General features: G+C 36.7%; 1 protein-coding gene across 1 annotated transcript in view; it reads left to right on the forward strand.

Moving 5' to 3' along the window:
• GPR158 (G protein-coupled receptor 158) overlaps positions 1 to 21,585 on the forward strand; it is a 275,596-nt gene that overhangs the window by 107,356 nt on the left and 146,655 nt on the right. The window lies entirely within an intron of this gene.

The raw sequence follows: 21,585 nt of genomic DNA on the forward strand, positions 1-21,585 counted from the left end.
GGCCTGTGCTGTTGACATTGAGTTTTACTTTCTGATATCCTTCTTTCCTTCATAGGTGAAGCCAGGTTGACTCAATGCTAAGTTGTTCAGTTTGACTAATTGATGTCTGAATAGTTAAAACCTTAACCTAGCTTTTGGGAAAACGTCATTCTTTTAATTACCAAAGATAATCAAGCAGAGTAGAATGGTGTCCAGCAGTCTACATCCTATTGGAAGGACATCAGACTATCACATTCCATGTTTGGTCCTATTTTGAATGCTCAAATTATGATAAATAGTAATATAATAATAAATGTCTTTTAAAATTTTTACAACAATATCTTCTCTCTACTGGGTAAAGACTGCTTTCAGATCTGCCACAGAAAATAAGACCCTCTTTTATTAGGGTTTAGCATGACACATTTAGCTATCTTTTCAGTAACTTTTGTTCTTTACTAATTGTATTCAAGTTAATTAGACAAATATCACACTTTTCTACCAACTAGTGTTGTTTGGTGTGATCTACTGGCTTGGATCTATCTAAACTCTGTCTTAATTACAGGTGAAGATGAACAAGAGAATTCCATCTATGAACCCATTGCAGAAAAGCAGACTGATTTAAACAGTACTATAAGAGGTGTGATAGCACATTAAAACATGTAGGAAATAGCATGAACCCTGTTGTTGATCAGTTGCTCAGTTGTGTCCCACTCTTTTGAGACCCCATGGACTATAGCCTATCAGGCTCCTCTGTCCATGGGGATTTCCCAGGCAAAATTACTGCAGTGAGTTGCCATTTCTTTCTCCAGGGGATCTTCCCGACCCAGGGAATGAACCTTTGTCTCCTGCATTGGCAGGTGGATTCTTTACCACTGAACCACCAGGGAAGCAATGTGAACTTTAAGAAAGACTAAAAGCAATGACTGAAGAGAAATTGCCATCACCGTCTATGGCTTTTGTTAGTATTTCTGGCCTGTTTCATTCCAGGCTCTGCACTCCACGTTAGAGAGTTGGGTCATACAGGCTGCATGTTCTCCATAGTTTAGAATGTGACATGATTTTGAGAAGAACCCATTTTTATCAAGGTTCAAAAAAGATCCTTTGCTCTCTCTGGGATTTTAGTTCAAGATAATGTGTGGAAGGGGCAGAATAGAAAAAATGACTGGCAATAAATTGAATTTTGAAAGTTACATATCAGTATGTTTGGAATACTCTCTATTAAAAAGTTAAAATAAAATAATATAAAAACAAAAAATGGAATCTAAAAAATTATAAAAAAAGGAAAAAGTCTTTTGTTTATTTGTCTTTTTTGGCAGTGTCACTTGGCTTGTGGGATCTTAGTTCCCTGACCAGGGATTAAACCCAGGCACTTGGTAGTGACAGTGCCAAGTCCTAACCACTGGATCACCAGGGAACTCCCTGAAAAAGTCCTTTGTTAACATATGGTGTCCAAGGGTATGAAGTATGTGTTAATACATATAGTTCTGTGGTTTTAAACTTAAGAGATTCATAGAATGCCTCTATCAGAATCATCTGGGGCTCCTCTCTAGAGATTCTGATTCAATAGACCTGGGAAGGGAAACAACTTTCTGGGGATTCTGATCTGCTGACGTGTGTGGGAGCCACTGCCATTGTTAACTGGCTAGATTATGCCATGAAACTCATTTGGAAAAAACCAGATTTTGACAAAGATATAAAAAATATAGAAAATGGTAACAGTGGTGAAATTGACACAGCACTTTTTCAGAGTTGACAGCTTCCGGTGTTGGTTTCTTTGGAATGAGATCTAGTGAGAATTCATAGAATATTAGAGCTGAAATCTTACTTAGATATCTCTTGTCCAGCCTCTTCACTTTATAGACCAAAATTATTGTCATTCAGTTCATTTTATTTTTTTATGAGTAAACAGTGTGGGCAAGCAGGAACACATTAGAATTTTTACCTTTGCTTATTAGGGATTTAGTCATTGTCTTAATGCGGAATGGTTTGAATGCTCACACTTGTACATATAGTCTTTCTCTAGGTTGTTTTGTTTTTTTTTCAGGTATATCAGTGGTTCTCAAGTTTAATATGTAGAAGAATTATCACACTGTATTTAAGTATATAGTATAAGTATACTGTATTTACAGTATATACAATATACTGTATTTAAGGCAGATTTAAAGAGTTTTCTTAATTTTAATTATGTAACATTTGACTACAGGTAATTATAGAGCTCATCCCCAAGCTCTCCGTAAGACGTGAGTGCTATAGAAAAATATCTGTCTCACTATAATTAGGGCTTCCCAGGTGGCTCAGTATTAAAGAACCCACCTGCCAGTGCAGGAGATGTGGGTTCGATCCCTAGGTTGGGAGGCTCCCTTGGAGAACATAATGGCAACCCACTCCAGTATTCTTGTCTGAGAGATCCTACAGGTAGAAGGAACCTGGTGGGCTATAGTCAATGGGGTCACAAAAGACTCGGATGTGGCTTACCAATTAAACAATAACACTATAATTAAGTGATTGGACATGATACAGTGGAGAAAGGAGAGTAACTGAAAATGGATAGTCCTTCAAGAAGAAAAGAATAATTACTTATTAGTTTCTAAATTCCCTCCAAAATGAAGAGGCCAAAGACATATTAACTAAGCATAGAAGCAGAAGTTTTATCTCAAAATATTTTGCTCTCAAAGGACATGGTGGTGGTTCTCTTTTGCTACGAGAGGATAGTGCCAACCATCTAACTGTAGGGCAATTTCCTGGAACTTTGACAGAAAGAAAATGACTGGACAAAGCTTCTTATATAACATCATTTGGGTTTAGTGTTACTGTGATCCAAGTGTTACCCTCATCCACAGCCTCCTCCTTGTATGCTTGATAGTGTTGCTCAGGTGTTGCTTTACTTTTTAAACCATACGTTACAGTTCAAATACAATATGATTCCTATGGAGGACATGTGTTAGTTTCACTTATAAAAGCATTTCAAGAGAGTGATTTCCTACTAGAAATCCAAGGGAGTATTTTACCTCTAAAAAGCTAAAAATGGAAATTACTGAAAGGACAGTGGGCAACTTATATAAAATGACAACTAGAAGTGACAGTGGATTTATGTCAAGTTTTGGCAAATAAAAATAATACCCCTGAAGTTTAGGTATTAAACTAGTCACTTTGTGGCTAGCTAAATGTTTTTATGAATTTAAACAGAGTATATTATGAGTAGAATTTGGAAGAAGTATTAGAATAAGAACCAAAAATTAAATTCATTGTCAACTTGTCCTATTATTAGCATTTACCCCAAATCTATAATGATCAATTTTCGCCTACTGGAAACACAGCATCTTCTGCTTTGTTCTGTCTCCTATCATGGTGAAGCTTCAGAGCACCTGGCAATAGAATTGGCAGCTTGATGTGCAAAAACTGCCATGACAGGTCAGTTTCAGTTTTAGATGAACAGTGCAGTTTCTTTAGTATTGTGTAACCAGAGCCAGAATGTACAGCATCTGAAAGAAGCCAGATCTGCATGAGAAGAACTTGAGCCTTGAGTCAGGCCTGAGTTCCAGTTCTGTAGAGCTGGGTCACTTCAGGCCTTTGGCTTCTATGAGACCAGTTCTTCTTCAAAGTGATGTGCATATTACCTCCTTTACTACCTCATAAAGCTCTTGTGAGTTCCCTGTGCTACACAGTAGAACTCTACTCAGTGCACTGTGGTGACCTAAATGGGAAAGAAATCCAAAAAAGAGGGGGTGCACCCACCCACACACACACACAGCTGATTCACTTTGCTGTACAGTAGAAACACAATATTGTAAAGCAACTATACTACAATAAAAATTTTAAAAATAAATTCAAGGGGACTTCCCTGGTGGTCCAGTGGTTAAGAATCCACCTGCCATTGCAGGGGACATAGGATTGATCCAGCAAGATCCCACATGCTGCAGAGCAGCTGAGCACCTGTGTCACAACTGCTGGGCTGGCATACCTAGATCCCATGCTCCGACTGCATCAAGAGAAGCCACTGCAATGAGAAACCTGTGCACTGAAATGAAGAGTAGTCCCCACTTGCCACAACTAGAGAAAGCCCATCTGAAGCAAAAAAAAACCCCCAGTGCAACATGAATTTAAAATTAAAAAAATAAATTCAAGCAGAAAAAAAAGTTCTTGTGAGGATAAAATGTGATACTGGGTGCAAAATGGAAAGTACAAGAGTAATATGAAATGAGATTTTTGACTCACTGTTTTTATGTATTTGACTTTTCCATCCTCAGCATCTTTTTTTTTTTCAAAAATTTTAAAAAGTTAAAATCCTGTCATATGTATCTTCTTCCCAGATATGCAGGTCGGGGAATGGGCAGGAATTGGTGTGAAGTGGAGGAAAGGCCAGCCTCGGAGGAGCTGTCCCGTGGTGAACAGCTGGCTAGATAGAAAAGGCAAATCTTTTATTTTTAAAATAATCTTTCTTCATATTATTTTTAGAGGAAATTCTGGAAAAATATCTAGGAATACTGGGAAATTTGTTCAAGTAGTACAAGTAATTTGCTTATTCAGGATATAAGTGCAGTCTACAGATTTTGGCAACGTTTTCTTTTCTCTAGAATAATCCAACATACGCTTTTGAGTTACTACCAAACAGAGAGAAGAAACTAGTGCTATACTTGGATTTTTTGGCATAAATACGTGATTTACTAAAGGCTTAAACTTGGTTAGATGCCAAAGAAGCAACTACGTTCTTACTATTAATATTTCATTACTCACTAATAGGTTTTTTGCATAGGAATAGCAGTTTCTAGTGTTATGAGATGATGTAATAACAGTTCCTTTTGTTGATGTTATAATTGATGGAATATTGTTTTTATAAATAGCTTAACTTTTAAATTTTATTCATGAATCTGACCTGAAGCATCCCAACATGGTAACTAGACTATTTCCTAGCCTATATATTACATAAAATGTTCAACTAATACTGCTTTATGGTCTTGTGGAATTTTTCTAAACACAGGAGTGTGTTTCTGAACACAGGAGTGTAGCCTGGTTATGGTGTTTCGTCCAGTAACTTCTCTCTAGATAATTCTTTGCCTCCCTGTCTGGGGAGTTGCAGTCTGAAGAAAGGCTATTCTATTAAGCTCTTCTGTTGAAACTTCTAGAACCATGTTATCATTTTCTTTATAGTCTAGTGATAACTCAATACCTTGGTTGTATCAAGTTTGCTTCTCTGAGACTAAGTCATTGTAGTGTTTAAAAAATCTTGATATGCATGAAGAATTAATTTACTATATTGAGTGCCTTTAATATTTTAAAATTTCCAGTCATGAATAAGGCTAAATGACTCCACCATTTACTAGTTATGTGACCTTAGGAAGTTTAAAGAACTTTTCTGTGATTCTATTCCATTGTTGGTAAAAAAAAAAACAAAAAAACAAAAAGAAAAAAGGAGATAACAGTACTACCTAAAAGATTTGTTGGGAGAATTTAATAAGAGTTCCTTACATTTAAGTGCTGAGCACAGCGCACATTAAGCACTTGATAAAAATTATCTGTCATTGTAATTATTATCATATGTGAAGATCAATTATTATCATGGTACTGTTATTATAAAAGATAATGGATATTGGAGCTATATTTGTATTTCCTCAAATATTGAATGGGTGTATGTTTTAAAAAGTGAACCATTGTATTTATCTTGTTTACCCATCTCATAAAAATAAGATACAAAATGTGGATAAGCCAATCTCTACTTAAATTTTTATATTTGAACTCTGTAATTCTGTATACTTTGTTTTGTAAGACAAAAAAATGCATAGATAATAGAATCAGAGAGAACATTTTAAAATAGTAGCACTGCAAACATTTCAAATGATGCCAAAGAACGCTTTATGTTGTTCTTCCTTAATTGTGACTCAGTTATTATAGTAGATGATTTTGGTTGCCACTCCAACAACCATCCATCTTCCCCTCTTCCTCTTCCTCTTCCTTGTTAACACAGTTCTAATGCTGTTCAGGTATCTGCTTGTCTCTCAGTGACTCAGAGTTAGATCCTGATAGAACTTATTCAATTTAGTGTGCCCTCCTAGTCCCCTTGCTGGTAATTGATTTAAGCAACAGCGTGTTGTAAAGCTGTAACTAATGAAAGGGAGAAAAAGTCTGCTGGAGGGATTCTGAGAAATGTTTTATTTGCTCTAAAAGGAGAAAGCTCTCCTTTCCTGTTTCTGGACACTGTGATGCTTGGAACTGTCGTAGACATCCTGTGATCATGAGGTCATAAGCTTCAAGACAGAATTGATAGGTGAAGATGGCAAAGCAGTAAGATGAAGCTAAACTCGGGTCCTTGAAGATGATGTTAAAGTATTGAATTAACCAACATTGGAATTGCCGACCTCTTGAGTTCTTTTGTAAGGTAATAAATTCCTTCTTGGTGTCATTTAGTTGACTCAGGGTTTTCCGATAAAAGCTAAAAGCATCCTAAATAATAAAAGCATCCTAAATAACATTAGCTAAAAGCTTCCTAAATAATATTACCGATTGTATATTTTTATTTTCTTGTAATACCATGTAAAAATTATGTAAATGGAAAATATAAGTAATTTACAACTATGTGGAATTCTGTGGATGCTAAAATTCTCATACAGAATATTTTCTGAGAATATAGCAGCATTTGACATCTTTCTCATACATAAGTAGAAACACTTTCTATAGTGCTTATCAGTAACAATGCTTAACAATATTTTTTAACTTAAAAATTTATGTTAAATTTTTTAACTTTGAAATTTTATTTTCTTAGTTTAAAAATTTTTTATTTATTTGTTTTTGGCTGTTTTAGGTTTTCATTGCTGAGTGTGGGCTTTCTCTAGTTGCCTTCTCATTGCAGTGGCTTCTCTTGCTGCAGAGCATGGGCTCTAGGGTACATGGACTTCAGTAGTGGCGGCTTGTGGGCTCAGTAGTTGCAGCGCCCAGGCTCTAGAGCACAGGCTCAGTAATTGTGGCACACGGGCCCAGGTGCTCTGTGGTGCTCTGTGGAGGATCCGTGGGATCCTCTTAGACCAGGGATCGAACCCCTATCTTCTGCATTGGCAAGCAGATTCTTTACCACTGAACCACCAGGGAAACCCCAAAATTTATTTTTTAACTTTAAAAGTTCTTTTACTATATATATGTGCTATATGTACAGTGAACTGCATAGATCTTAGTTGATACTCAGTTTTTATGAAGTTTTTTTTAATGTTTTTGTAAACTGAACATACCGTTGTAAATCATCACCCAGATCAAGATATAGACCATAACTAGCTCCCCAGAAATCTTCCCTGTGCTCTCCTAAGTCAGCATTGTCCCCTCATTCCAGGGGTAACCACTTTTCTAACACCATAGAAAAAATTTGCCTGTTTTTGAGTGTTGTATTTGTCATATAATATGAACCCTGACTTTTTTTGCTTAACAATTTGAAATGAGATTTACTTACATTATGCACAACAATAGCAGTTTATTTTAGTTCCTACTTAGTATCCTGTTGTATGAATATACCACAATCTATCCATTTTGTATTATGATATATGGTGTTTTTTGACTACTACGAATGATGAAACAATGAATACTCTAATACATGTTTTTCATTGTATGTATATCCATACATTTCTATTGCAGGTATAATTAGGGGTGAGTTTGCTGAGTCATAGGATAGGCAGATGTCCTTCTTTAGTAGGTATTGTCAAAGGTATTTTCTGAAGTGATTATATCAACATATACTTCTACCAGCCTTATGTGAATGTAAAATTTGCTCCGTATGCTTGCCAGCATATTATATTGTAAATTTTAATTTAGCTTGTCTGGTGTTGTATCATGCTGTCTCATAGTTTTAATTTTCATTTTAATTGCCATTTTCCTGGTAAATAGTGAGGTTGAGTGCCTCAGTCTTTTAGAGTTCCTGGAATTCTTTCGAGTTCCTATGTACACAGTTTTGTGATCTCTGAATAATATGTTTATTTCTTCCTTTCTGATTCTAACCCCTTCAATTTGTTTTTCTTCCTCACTACACTGGTTAAGAACTCAAGTACAATATTGAATAAAAGTAGTCATTTAAAGATAGCAGACATTCTTGTTCTCATTTTAGTGGGAAAGCCTTCAATATTTTATCTTTAAATATTACATTTGCTCAAGGTTTTGTGCAGATAGATTTATTATGTTAAGGAAGTTTCCTTCTCATTTGCTAAGCTTTGTTTCAGGAAGGAGTTGAATTTTATCAAATACTTTTCTGGATTTGGTGCACTACTGGAATTATATGTGTTTAACACATATAATTATGTGTTAACACAGTGAACTATACTGAATGGCTCTTAATATTAACTGACCTTGTATCTCTAGAATAAACTCAGTGTTCTATTTGCTTCACACGTGTACAGCTTAAAAATCAGAAGTGCCTTTGGGAAAGTGTCATCTTACTTCATTTTATTTATTCTACTCTTGTATCTTAGGTCCTTGAGTTCTGCCTGCTTAGTGGCATGGAACTCGGAACTCCAGTTTTTGTCATCCTAGGTTTAATAAGACCAATGTAGCCTATGGGTCACTTTTTTTTTTTTTTTTAAACTCTATACAGATTTACAAGTGTCTTGAAAGGAAAAAAAAATGTGACTAGAGCATTCACTTCAGTGAAGTTTATTTAAGTAGAATCTTGGCCCCTCAAGTCCTGGTTGCTTTGGTTACTCTCCACATCCTTAAGACAGGATTTTTGTTTGTTTGTTTTCTTTTATACAGGTCTTAGAGTTGGCCTGAGCAAGAGGGTTCTTTTGAAACAAGTTGCAATTTAATGGCTAGAAATGGGATTTCCACAGTAGGTTTTAAAAGGCTCTGTGCCTATCTTTTGCAGCGTCTATGTAAAGTTCAGTCCATCCTTAATATTGGGTTGGCCAAAAAATTCATTTGAGTTTTTCCATACGATATTCTGGAAAACATGAACAAACTTTTTGGCCAATGAAATATATATTCTGAAAAAAAAAAGGAAAAAAAATCCCACGCAAATGAATTAAAACCTAAACATATAAAGGACCCACTTTCAGATTCCCCTTCCCCTTAGATGCCTCCACTTTTCTCTCCGTAGCCAGGTGTGATTGTATTAACAAAGTTCCTGATACTTAGTTGTTCTTGAATTATTTCTCTCCTCACATCTTTGATGATAAAAATATACGATACCTCCATGTCTTATTGAAAATTGCTAAAATATAGCATACCTATCTGTTCAAGTATAATTTATTTTATTTCTTGGATAATAATAGCCCTCTAAAATAGTGGACTGAATTACTTATGAAGTTCATATTTCTTCCACTTTATTTTCTTTGTTAAGCCTTGAGATATGTACCATCTCTGGTCCTTTAAGTACTGAAAGAAGCATTTAAAAATATAGAGGCCTGCAATGACCCTCCATGTTTGTTATTAGTCTTTCCTGTTTCTTTTTCCTTTTTTAAAAGATTTTTTAAAAATGTGGACCATTTTTAAAGTCTTTATTGAATTGGTTACAGTATTGCTTCTGTTTTATGTTTTGGTTTTTTTGTGAGGCGTGTGGGATCTTAGCTCCCCTTGCAGGGATCAAACCCGCACCTCTTCATTTGGAAGGCAAAGTCTTAACCACTGGACCGCCAGGGAAGTCCCTCATCACTCCTGTTTCTTATTGTTGTTTCTTCAGCTCTGTAGTCTTTTGCCTTCTCTGGATCCTAATACTTACCCGATATTCTTTTCCTCTAATCACTCACAGAGATGTAGATGTGATTTTTTAAATAACTCTCTTTGCAAGTTTTACATTTTACAACTATCTTTTGTAAGTAATTTAACTTTGCTGTAAAATTTTGGAATGCCTAGAAAATTGCAACAAAGAAAATAAAAAGCATCTGAATCTTACCATACTAAGAGAATTGCTATTAAAATCTTGATATCTATTCTTCAAGGAAGAATGTAATGCTTTCTGTTGTTTCAGACAGTTAGTCTGTCTCTGAAATCTATCGTGTTTTTTTTTTTTTTGCTGATGGTTGTTCGTAATAGTTGCTCAGTTATGTCCAACTCTTTGCAACCCCATAGACTGTAGCCCACCCTGCTCTTTTGTCCATGAATTGTCTAGACAAGAATACTGGAATGGGTAGCCATTCCCTTCTCCAGGGGAATCTTGCAGACCCAGGGATTGAACCTCAGTCTCCTGCATTGCAGATAGATTCTTTATCATCTGCGCCACCAGGAAGGATAGAGATTAATACCCTTTCCCCCTGCCAAGATTTTTTGTGTATAAATTATAGTGTAAGAATGAGGTCTGAGTTCTCAGTTTGCCCAAATAACATATTATCTTCCACAAGGCTCATGATTTTTCATACTTGTATTAATGTGATCACAGAAACTCAATGTCTCTAGTTAAGTTTCTTTTGCCAACCTCAACCTCACGGGATAGGAAGATCTCTAGCTTTCTTCACCGAAGGAAGGAATTGCATCTTGTCAGGTCTGCTGCTAGATAGATAAAATACTCATCAAGTCAAGTAAAGTATCAATGAAAGTCTCTGTTTGAGCAAAATGGAATTTGTTCAGACAACTAGCAAATTTCCTGTTTTCTAGGATAATGAGATTTCAATCTTCGTCTTGTGGAGGTAAGTTTAGGATGCCTTAGTAGCCCCTTTTAATCTGCTCAGGTATTAGAAATGAACATTGCTTGCCTCTTTAAGCAATCACTGAATATCTATCGAGTTTCTGAAATTTGATGTTGAAGCATTTTAAGAGGTAAAAGAAATCACGAGTCTTGTTTCTAAATTTTGACTTAATTGGAGGAGAAAAGAGTAAGCAGATGAATAAAACCTGGTAAGGTTCTTGATTCATTTAATTTTGTTCAACCCTCTTAAAATTGAATATAAGAGACCTGTTTTTTAAATTTATCTGTTACTATCTGTATGTTCTTATGAAGATAACTAAATTGCCCGAATCTACTAACATAAGTCAGTTATTCTGCTTACAGAGATAATATTACTAATTCCACATGACATGACTCATTTAGTGTATGGCTCTATGTCTAGTTTGGTCATAAAATCCTAGAGTTGGAATGTTTACAAGTCATCCTTGATTTAGCAAAGTCTTTTTCTGTAGTTTCTAAACTTTAGAATACATAAAGATCATCTGTGGTGCTTTTGAATAGTTTAGATTTCTAGATTTGGTTCACAAAATATTTTGAACAAATGGATCTGTTTTTTATTGGAGTATAATTGCTTTACAATGTTGTGTTAGTTTCTACTGTACAAAGAAAGAATCAGCTATATGTATACATATACCCCCTCCCTTTTGGACCTCCCTTCCACCGCCACCCCCATCCCACCCATCTAGATCTAAATGGGTCTCAGAAAGTTTGACAAGCACTCCTGACAATTATGAGGCTGGTGGTCCATAGACCATTTTTTGAAAACCATTTTTTGTATAAATTACATGACTCCTAGCATTTATCTTGATAGATGATACACACACACTGTGGATCCTGGGTTATTGAAAACTGTCAGTACATTTCCAAAAAACTGAAACAATGCCATCATTTCACAAGAGGGAGGAGCTATTAAATTAGATATTTCCTTAAGATCATTATGCATATCAAAGATAATTAGTAATAGAGGCTAGAATATAACTCAGACCTCCTACACTAATCTGAAGGTACTGGGTCACCTTTGTTATCATTGGTATCTGAGATTCTGTTGTTGCTTTGTGCTTGACATTCTTCTCAGAGGAGACATTCATCAAAATTCACTGCTTTAAAGGTTCAACCAGCCAGAAACATTCTTTATATTGTGCAGCATTAATTCAAAATAGATCTCAAAATATAGAGATGTGGCAAGTTCACTGGTGGTATTTTTTGTGTTACTTTGTTTGGGGCTGGAGATCAAATTAACATTAATTACCTTGATTTTTTTAAAGAAGAGTTGTAGAGTCTCAGATTCCACCCTGCTTTATGGTTTGATTCATTCATGGATAAAACATTCCAAATGCTTTATATTAAAAAGTTAAATGTCTAAACATGAAGCATATATACCATGATTAATCATAGGAATGCTGGTTTTAGCTGCTTTCTCTGAAATGAATGCCATTTGCTATGCTTGACCTTGTCTTGAGACAGAAGCTGGTATCCATGTGACAAGTAACTGAGGGTAGTCCCCATTTGTCCTGTGTTGCCAGAGCATGACATCTAACCTGGCTCTCAGTGGTCCCATCAGCTAATATTTTGCAGACAGAGATAAAAAGGACCCTCCTGCTGGCTGACCAGTGGGAGTTCTGCTAAGCTTCTTTCTGATAAGGTCTTTCTCTTGCCCATTTTGCTGTGTGGCAAGGCTCTTGACAAGATTTCTGACTTCTGTCATAGAACAAAAGTTAAAGACATCTTTGTAGTACTTTGATCTCTTCTGAAATCAGGCAGCAGGAGTACCTCATGTGATTTGTCTGGAAAATATCCTTCCTTATTTCTAATAATCCTGAAGTGTAGCGATGTGTATTTTTATAAATAAAGCATTTAAACATAAGCCAGATGTAAATATTACAAAGGAAGTAAAATATTTGTCTATTAAACCTGGAGAGATATCAGCTCTATTTTCATAACCCTTATAATTTATGGCCATTAATTGGATATAAAATGATGATATAAGCCTGCTTTTTTTCTTTTTTGAGGTTATTCACATTATCTAAATTCCTCTTGTGAAAGTTGAAATTGGTTGGCTCATGTTGGTTTTTTCACCATAGTTTGTATTTCAGTTGTGTAAAATATCTTGAGAGGCTTTAAAAAAATTTTTTTAATTGTTTTAATTGGAATATAATTGCTTTACAATGTTCTGTTAGATTCTACTGCACAATGAAGTGAATCAACTCTTAAGTATGCATATATCATACCTCCCTCTTGAGCCTCCCTCCCACTCCCTGCCGGCCCCCCCAGTCCCACTCCCCTAGGTCATCACAGAGCACTGAGCTAAGTTTCTGGTGTTATACAGCAGCTTCCCACTGGCTCGCTGTTTTACACATGGTAGTGTATATATGTCATTGCTACGAGGAGAAGCTTTTCTCACTGTATGCATAGAGAAATCAAAACAGAGATAACCTGAATAAATCATTGTATCCCAGAAAGCCCTTGGATAAGGTATTGGGTATTAAAATTCATTTTGGCAGTGCTAAGGCATTTGGCAGCAAGATCTTAGTATAGAGGTATGTGTAGGGGGAAGGCATGTGATATGATTCCTAGAAAAGTGTCCTTTGCTTCACCTTTTCTAGGACTCATCTGCCTTTCTTTTCTTGTCCTCCTATACAAAACAAGTATATATGTTTTTATATACACGTGCTCATCATAGTATTTTTGCTTCCTGAACTTCAGTTTCTTTTATTTATTCATTTATTCATTCATTCACTAATTCACACAACAGATATTTGGTTTCCAGGTACTCCCAGCCAGAAGACTATAGATAAATTATTTAAAATGAGTATTATGAGATTTACAGAAATTGACTAGGAAGGCATAAGTCATCTTCAGTCAACTTTAAAGAGCAGTATTATACGGGCTGGGCTTCCCTGGGGGCTCAGTGGTAAAAAAAATCTGCCTGCCAATGCAGGAGACGTGGGTTCCAGCTCCAGGTTGGAAAGATTCCCTGGAGAAGGAAATGGCAACCCACTCCAGTATTCTTACCTGGGAAATCCCATGGATAGAGGAGCCTGGTAGGCTGCAGTCCATGAGGTCACAAATTGGACACAATTTAGCGACTAAACAACGTTATAAGATTTATAATAGAAATGCAATCAAAATACTAAGAGAAAATAGTCACCCCCTGATGAGATGGCCGCTCTTTCACAGAAGAGTCTAGGAGCCTGAGCAGGTGTTTGCTTACAGAGAAAGCAGGCATCCTGCCTGTGTTCTCACTCTTAATCTCTCCTAGGCAAGCGACATTTCTGTGAAGAGAAAGTATTCTTGGCATTCTGTTTAAAGCCTTGTTTTCTTTGTTGCAAGTATGGTATCTAGCATTTGAAATTAAAATGTGACCCCTTTAAAAAGTCTACCCCTGAGACCAAGTAAGGGAAGGAGCGTTAATCCATTCTGTGTGCAGCTTCAGCAGAAGGCAGTGGGTGGTGGTGCTAGCAAGTAAACAACTTTATTTTCAGGTTAAACTGTCCTGGGACTCCAGGGTATCAATAACTGTCCTGGTGGATGATCAGTTCTTCAGTCATGTCAGACTTTTTACAACCCCATGGGATGTAGTCTGCCACGTTCTTCTGTCACCCAGGCAAGAATACTGGAGTGGGTTGCTATGTCCTTCTCCAGGGCATCTTCCCAACCCAGGGATCAAACCCACATCTCTTGAGTCTCCTACATTGGCAAGTGGATTCTTTACTACTGGCACTGCCTGAAAATCCTGACTGGCCTGGGACAAATGGTAAAACCTCAGTGTCAGACAATATAGGATTATGAAGATTTGGGAGGGTCAGGAGTTGGGGTGGGTTCAGGCTTCCAGAATTGGACTAAATGGTGTCAGGTAATAAAAAGGACATGGGACACAGGAGTAAAGGACACTGCTCCTTTGATTTGAATTTCCATTTTTCTTTTGAATCAGGTGGGGACTTGCTTCAGTTTAGGCTGACACCCTGGCCTGAGAGAGCAAAGCTGATGTAACAGTAGTTTTTTTGTTTCTTTGCATTGGTTGTTGTTGTTGTTTTTAAATAGTGGGTAAATAGCTGCTTCTCCAAACCATGCAGATACTTACTTCACCCCACACCCAGTCCTGGCTCCCTGGTCTGAAACCTCTGGACATCTTTAACTAAAAGAGAACCCCTGGATCTGAGGGGACCTCCAAGTCATGCTCTAGTCCCGTGGCCAGCAATTGTTCTGATTGTTTGGTATCCCTGCCATCCTGTCATTAAATGTTTTGCATATCTGTATAGGGAAACCCACAGTGATAAAGTTAAGGCTGCCAGTTTAGTAAATGAGAAATGAACACTGCCAGCTTCACAGAGAGCTCAGCCCGTATCCTACAACTGTGTAGGGCAGTCCTTGAATTGAGTCTGATTAAAAAAAAAAAAGGGAATATTAGAGATAGCAATTAAAATTAAACAGAAATTCCTGCAAAATTTTAGAATGTTTCTTGGCATTCATTTTTGCTTTAAAAATGGTATCTCAATTTCTAGAACCTTTCTTAAAGTACATCAGCTTTTTTATATGTTTATATTAATACAGGACTTCCTGGTGGCTCAGACGGTAAAGCGTCTGCCTACATTGTGGGAGACCCGGGTTCAATCCCTGGGTCGGGAAGATCTCTTGGAGCAGGAAATGGCAACCCACTCCAGTGTTCTTGCCTAGAAAATCCCATGGACGGAGGAACACTGTAGTCCATGGCATCGCAAAGAGTTGGATGTGACTGAGTGAATAAGTGAAAGTCAGTCGTGTCTGACTCTTTGCGACCCCATGGGCTATACAGTCCGTGGAATTCTCCAGGCCAGAATACTGGAGAGGGTAGCCTTTCCCTTCTCCAGGGGATCTTCCCAACCCAGGGATCAAACCCAAGTCTCCCACATTGCAGGCAGATTCTTTACCAGCTGAGCCACAAGGGAAGCCCAAGAATACTGGAGTGGGTAGCCTATCCCTTCTCCAGCGGATCTTCTCGACCCAGGAATTGAACCAGGGTCTTCTGCATTGCAGGCTGATTCTTTACTAACTGAGCTATCAGGGAAGCTGATAGCTAATATAATTTTATATATAATTTAAATATAATTTTAAGAAGTGTATAGTATTAAGAAATAAAAGACAAATATGGCTTTGCTGATTGGTTGCTTCTGCCTTTCCAACCTTCAGAGCCTACCTGAATATCAAAACCTCAGATGATACATTCTTATAATCCTCCCCACCTTTAGAGATGCTTGTTCCAGGTTAATGGCACCAGTTCTAGAGATTGCTTTCATTTCTAAAAGGATAAAACTGCCTAATGAGATGATTTCACACTGTGTTACAAGCCACTGAATTTTGTTTATTGGTATCTGATGTATCTGGCACATGTTCTAGATATCTAAGGAAACAGAATATGCATTGAATGGCTGTTTTGTATGTTACTTTCCTGATTTTTCCTGAAGTTTCTTAGTTTTGAACATGACCGTTGTAATGATCTCAGATGGCCTCTTCCTGCGCAACTTGAGGAAGGCCTCAGTTCCCCAGCCAGAGATGAGGTTGGGTCCTGGCGGTGAGAGCACCAAATCCTAGCTACTTGACCAGTGGTCAGTGACAAGGCCCTGGCCCTTCGGCTCTGTAGAAGAAAATTCCCACGAAGATGAAAAGTAGTGAAACAAGTAAAGTATTTATTAGGAGGAAAAGGAATACAGTACGAGTGGATAGACACACGGGCAGGCTCCGAGAGAGAGAGAGAGACTGAGTCACACCCTCACGGCAGTTTGAATTGCTTTTATGGGTTAATTCTTCCAGTTTTCCTTTGGCTAATCATTTTGATTTGCTTTGTTCAAAGTCCATATTTGGTATAATATCTCAGAATTCTCCCATTTGTGTACATGCATCTCTCAGCCAAGACGGATACTACCACAAAGACCTATGGGTAGTCTGGCATTAAGTTAGCGTCACTCTCATTTGACTTCCAAGGAACGTTTCTGTACATGTGTTTTAGGGGAGGTCTCCAGACTTCAAGAATGAGAAATACATGGTTTGGGCAAGGCCCAGCCTCCTCTGTTAATTGTCCTGCTATTCTTGTTTTGGAGTTCTGTCCATAGGAAATGAATCTTCTATCACTTCACCCTGGAAGAGCCTATCTACCTCCTGCCTCAGTTAAGAATGTAAGAGAATTCAATATATGCTCAAAGAAATAGATGAAAATATAAACCAGATGACATATACCGTGCTAGAAAGAAATCTGGGCTAGTCGTTTCTAAACTGATATTCTGCAACTTTGTTCATATTTCTTCCTGTCCTGAGTATTACAATATTGCTGTGATTGTATCTATTACATCTTCAGTTAAACAGCCTTGTTAAAGTTCTGCAAGAGCAGTAATGCAACTAGCTGCAACTTAGGGGAAATAGATTTCTACTGTTGATTACATCGTTCTTCAGGAAAATCTATTTTTTTTAACAGTAATTTTTGTAGTACTTAAGTTTATTATTTAACACTTTTGTAGCACTTGCTGTTTAAAAAGTGATTTACCGTGATTAATTATTACCTGCTCCTCACTTGTCTAAGGTAGATTCCGCTTAATTAGAGCTGTTGAATCTAGCATGAAACTGAAGCCAAGTTTTATGCTTTAAATCATTAGAGGTTTCCATTACTGATTTTTTAATAATAAAACTTGGGCTCATAGCCTAAAAAATGAAGCAAAATTTAGAGCTTTGAATGTCTGCCTCCTTGGGCACATTTATGCTTGCTGTGTCTTATTGCGAGATTAGAAGTGGATCTTCCCCTTACTACCAAATCACAGACTTTTCTTATGGAGGAAGGGTCAAAAGTATTCAAGTGGTGATTTACCAGTGTTGAGTCAATCTTTTCAGGTCTACAAGATAGATTTTAATTCAGTAATGAAGTGGTCTCATTTGTGAAATCCTTGAATATCTTTCTTCAATTACCATGGTGACTTAGGCTCTGTCTAGGAAACACGGTATATGTTTTCATGTAAATAGCTAGTTTATTCATCTTGCTATCCTCATATTAAAATATATAGCGAACACTTATTTTATTAAAAAGTGATAATCATGATCAGCTTTGCTTCATGTTCCTAAATCTAAATATAAATGTTCTTATCTATGAAAAAAATGATTTAACTAGCATTTGTGGCTGATCATTTATTTAATAGATTCACAGAACTTATTTACTCTTACCAAATGTAATTCTTACCTGTTATCACTGAAACCCCAATACCAGTTTTGTGTTAACATATTGTTAGAAATCACCAATACATTTTCTTCTTGAAATTTAGCAGTATTTATAGCAACTTGTAATAAAAAATGATGAATTATACATTTTTTTCTGGGATAAGAATCAGGAAATCCTTGTTATTTTTCAGATATTAAATTTTCCTCATTTTCCAATAAGAAAACAAAATGTTGACTACAGTTAAATTGAATTACTTGAATATATTAGGGAAATAACCAATTCATACTCGTAAAATATTTTGGGCATGAATTATTTTCTACAATTTGCAAATCAGATTGAGGCTATACCAATGTTCTGTGGACGTTCGGAACGTTTCCAGCGTTTGGAACGTTCTATACCAACGTTCCAAACCATTTATCTAGTTTCTGTTTTGTTCTGTGTTTTTTTTTAGAGAGTCTTTGGTAAATGCTTGCCCTCCAAAGTGTGAGTATTTCTAAGGGACAGAGAGTTGACCACATATTTGTATCTGACCATCTTTTACTATTAGCTTTTTAAAAAATTGAACCAAAATATGGTTTTAATCAAGAGAAATAACCCCTTTGGGGTGAGTTGAAGGATTTGGGGACAGATCAAAGAAGAAAACATGATGTGATGTGGCAGGAACACAGAATGACTTTTTAGGGTGAATCTTGAACAGTTACCCAAGAGGGGAAGTTCCATGTGGCAGACATCTCAGAGTCAGCGGGACAGGGCCCTCTTTTAAAAAGGGAAAGAAGTCAAGAGAACTCCTGGGAGAGCAGGGAATTGGAGAGAGGCCTTAATGTGTCCAGGTAAGGTGTAACTTCATTCTTTTGCATGTCAGCATCCAGTTATCACCGAGCCATTTATTTTTTCCACCATTAAATTATATTGACAGCCTAATAAAAAATCAGTTGACTGTAAATGTAATGCTCTATTTTTTTACTCTTCAGTGCTATTCCGTTGTTCTATTTGTCTGTCTACATCTTGTATCACAAGAAAGTACCACACTATCTTGATTACTTTAGCTTTGTAGTCAGTTTGAAATCAGGTAGTGTGAGTCTTCCAGCTTTATTCTTTTTCATAACTGTTTAGGCTATTCTGAGTCCCTTGCATTTCCCTGTGAATTTGGGGATTAGCTTGTCTAGTTTCTTCTGTTTTCTTTGTCTTGGTCTGTCTAGCTAATGATTTGTCAACTTTGTTGATCTTCTCAAAGAACCAACTTTTTAGTTTTAACTTTTAAAAATTAAAAAAAATTCATTTTATGTATTTTCAGTCTGATATTTATTTCATCCCTTTTGTTTGTTTTTCATAGGATTTCCTCTTTTCTAGTTTCTTAAGTTAGAAGTCTAGGTTAACTTAAAATCTTCATTTATAACATGGGCATTTAAAACTATAAATGTTCTTTTATTGCTCTGCTCTAGGTATATCCACTTATTTTGGTGTGCTGTGTTTTCACTTTTATTCATCTAAAAGTGTCTATCTGTTATACTTTCTTTGACTCCTTAGTGAACTGCGTTGTTATTTCCACATATTTGTGAATTTCCAAATTACCTTATATTGTTGATTTTTTAATTTCATCCCATTTTGGTCAAATATGTTTTGTATAATATAAGTCCTCTTAAATTTATTGAGACTTATTTTTGATCTAACATACGGTTATGCTGGACAGTGTTGCATGTGTACTTGAAAAGAGTGTATATTCTGCTATTGTTGGGTTGAATGTTTCCTGATAGATGTCCATTAAATCTGGTTGATTTATAATGCTGTTCAAGTCCTTTACTTTCCTGTTGATTTTCTACCTAGTTGTTCTATTCTTTACTGAAAGTAGGGTATTAAAGTGTCCTATTCTTGTTGATATTTCTATTTCTTCCTTCAATTTTGTCAGTTTTTTGTTTCATGTGTTTTAGGGATCTGTTTTTAGATGCACGCTGCTGCTACTGCTGAGTCACTCAGTCATGTCCAACTGTTTGCGACCCCGTGGACTGTAGCCTGCCCGGCTCCTCTGTCCATGGGCATTCTCCAGGCAGGAATACTGGAGTAGGTTGCTGTGCCCTCCTCCGGTCAGGATTGAACCTGCGTCTCTTAAATCTCCTGCGTTGGCAGACAGGTTTTTTTTTGTTTTACCACTAGCACCACCTGGGAAGCTCTTTTAGGTACATACATATTGACAATTGTTATGTCTTCTTGATGAATTGACCTGTTTATACTTAAAGATTGTCCTTCTTTGTCTCGAGTATCAACTTTTGTTTTAAATTGTATGGTATCTGATATTAGTACAGCCATACCAGTTCTCTTTTCTTGCTGATTTCGTAGTATACTTTTTTTCTGTCCTTTTGCTTTCAGTCTATTTGTGTTTGAATATAAAGTGTGCCTCTGGTATACCACAGATAGTGAGTCATGGATTTTTTTGTAGGGAGAGGACCATTCCTGTTCAGATCTCTTCAATTTGGCTATAGTCTCTTTAAACTGAGGTTCTAAATGTTGAAATTAATAATTTATCTGTGAATGGTTGTTTATTCTAGATTACTTTATTGCCATTAATGCAAAGACTGTTTTAGTGTTTTAGGGCAAGTCATGTCATAATTTAGCAATTTATGTGGCTGATTTTTGTGAATTCAGTCACAGGACCCTGTATTTTTTATTAAATTGTATTTTGTTCCAGTTAACCTATTGTCCTTTCAGTTTCTGCTTTTATTAGCTTGTGTGTTCAGTGTCATTCCAGTGACAATGATTGGGATAAGTGCTAACTGTTAGTGAGTATGACTGGGCATCCTGTTTACCTGATATTAACTCCACTCTTGTCACTTGTTAGATGTGTGACCTGAGAGAGGTTGCTTAGTCTCTTCATCTATAAAATAGGGATGATGATAATCAATCATATCTAGCTCACTGAGTTGCTATGAGGATTAAATGTATTAAAGTGTTTTAAAAATATTGACTAGCATATAATAAATACTATACAAGCACTTGTAAAATAAAATTATCAACTCTATGACATAAGAAGTATTGTTACTCTTATAGGTAAGGAAGACAGGATTTCATGAGATTGAGTAATTTGCCATCTTCCATTGCAAGTTTCCATTGCTATTAAGTAGTTAATCTGGAACTTGAACTAGAGTGTGTCACACTCCAAAGTCCATGTTCTTGACCACTTACTCTTAAATATCATCCTCTCAATGCTTCAGTGAAGCTATCATTAAACACATTAAGGAGCATCAAGAGCAGACGCCTTGGAATTCACTGCCACAAATTTCCCTCTGTTAATCAGAGCCCTTTTGTGATTATTCAATAATGTTTTCAAATCTTTTATCCATTTCTCCATGGGTATAAGAAACTTTAAGAAAAAGTTGTGAGAAATGCTTTGGTGAAGTCTGTGTATATGCCTCATATGTATATATATTTTATTGGCATTGCTGCTGCTGCTGCTGCTGCTAAGTCGCTTCAGTCCTGTCCAACTCTGTGTGACCCCATAGACGGCAGCCCACCAGGCTCCTCCGTCCCTGGGATTGTCCAGGCAAGAACACTGGAGTGGGTTGCCATTTCCTTCTCCAGTGCATGAAAGTGAAAAGTGAAAGTGGAGTCGTGTCCGATTCCTAGTGACCCCATGGACTGCAGCCTACCAGGCTCCTTTGTCCAAGGGATTTTCCAGGCAAGAATACTGGAGTGGGTTGCCATTGCCTTCTCCAATTGGCATTGCAGACATCCTCAAAAAGGAAATGAGGGTACTTAAAAATTTTTAAGCTTAGTGCAAATGCCTATTACTCCTTGTAAATCCCCCAGT

This window comes from Giraffa tippelskirchi, chromosome 13, assembly GCF_054371585.1.
Source record: "Giraffa tippelskirchi isolate mGirTip1 chromosome 13, T2T-mGirTip1v1.2.pri, whole genome shotgun sequence".
Taxonomy (NCBI): domain Eukaryota; kingdom Metazoa; phylum Chordata; class Mammalia; order Artiodactyla; family Giraffidae; genus Giraffa; species Giraffa tippelskirchi.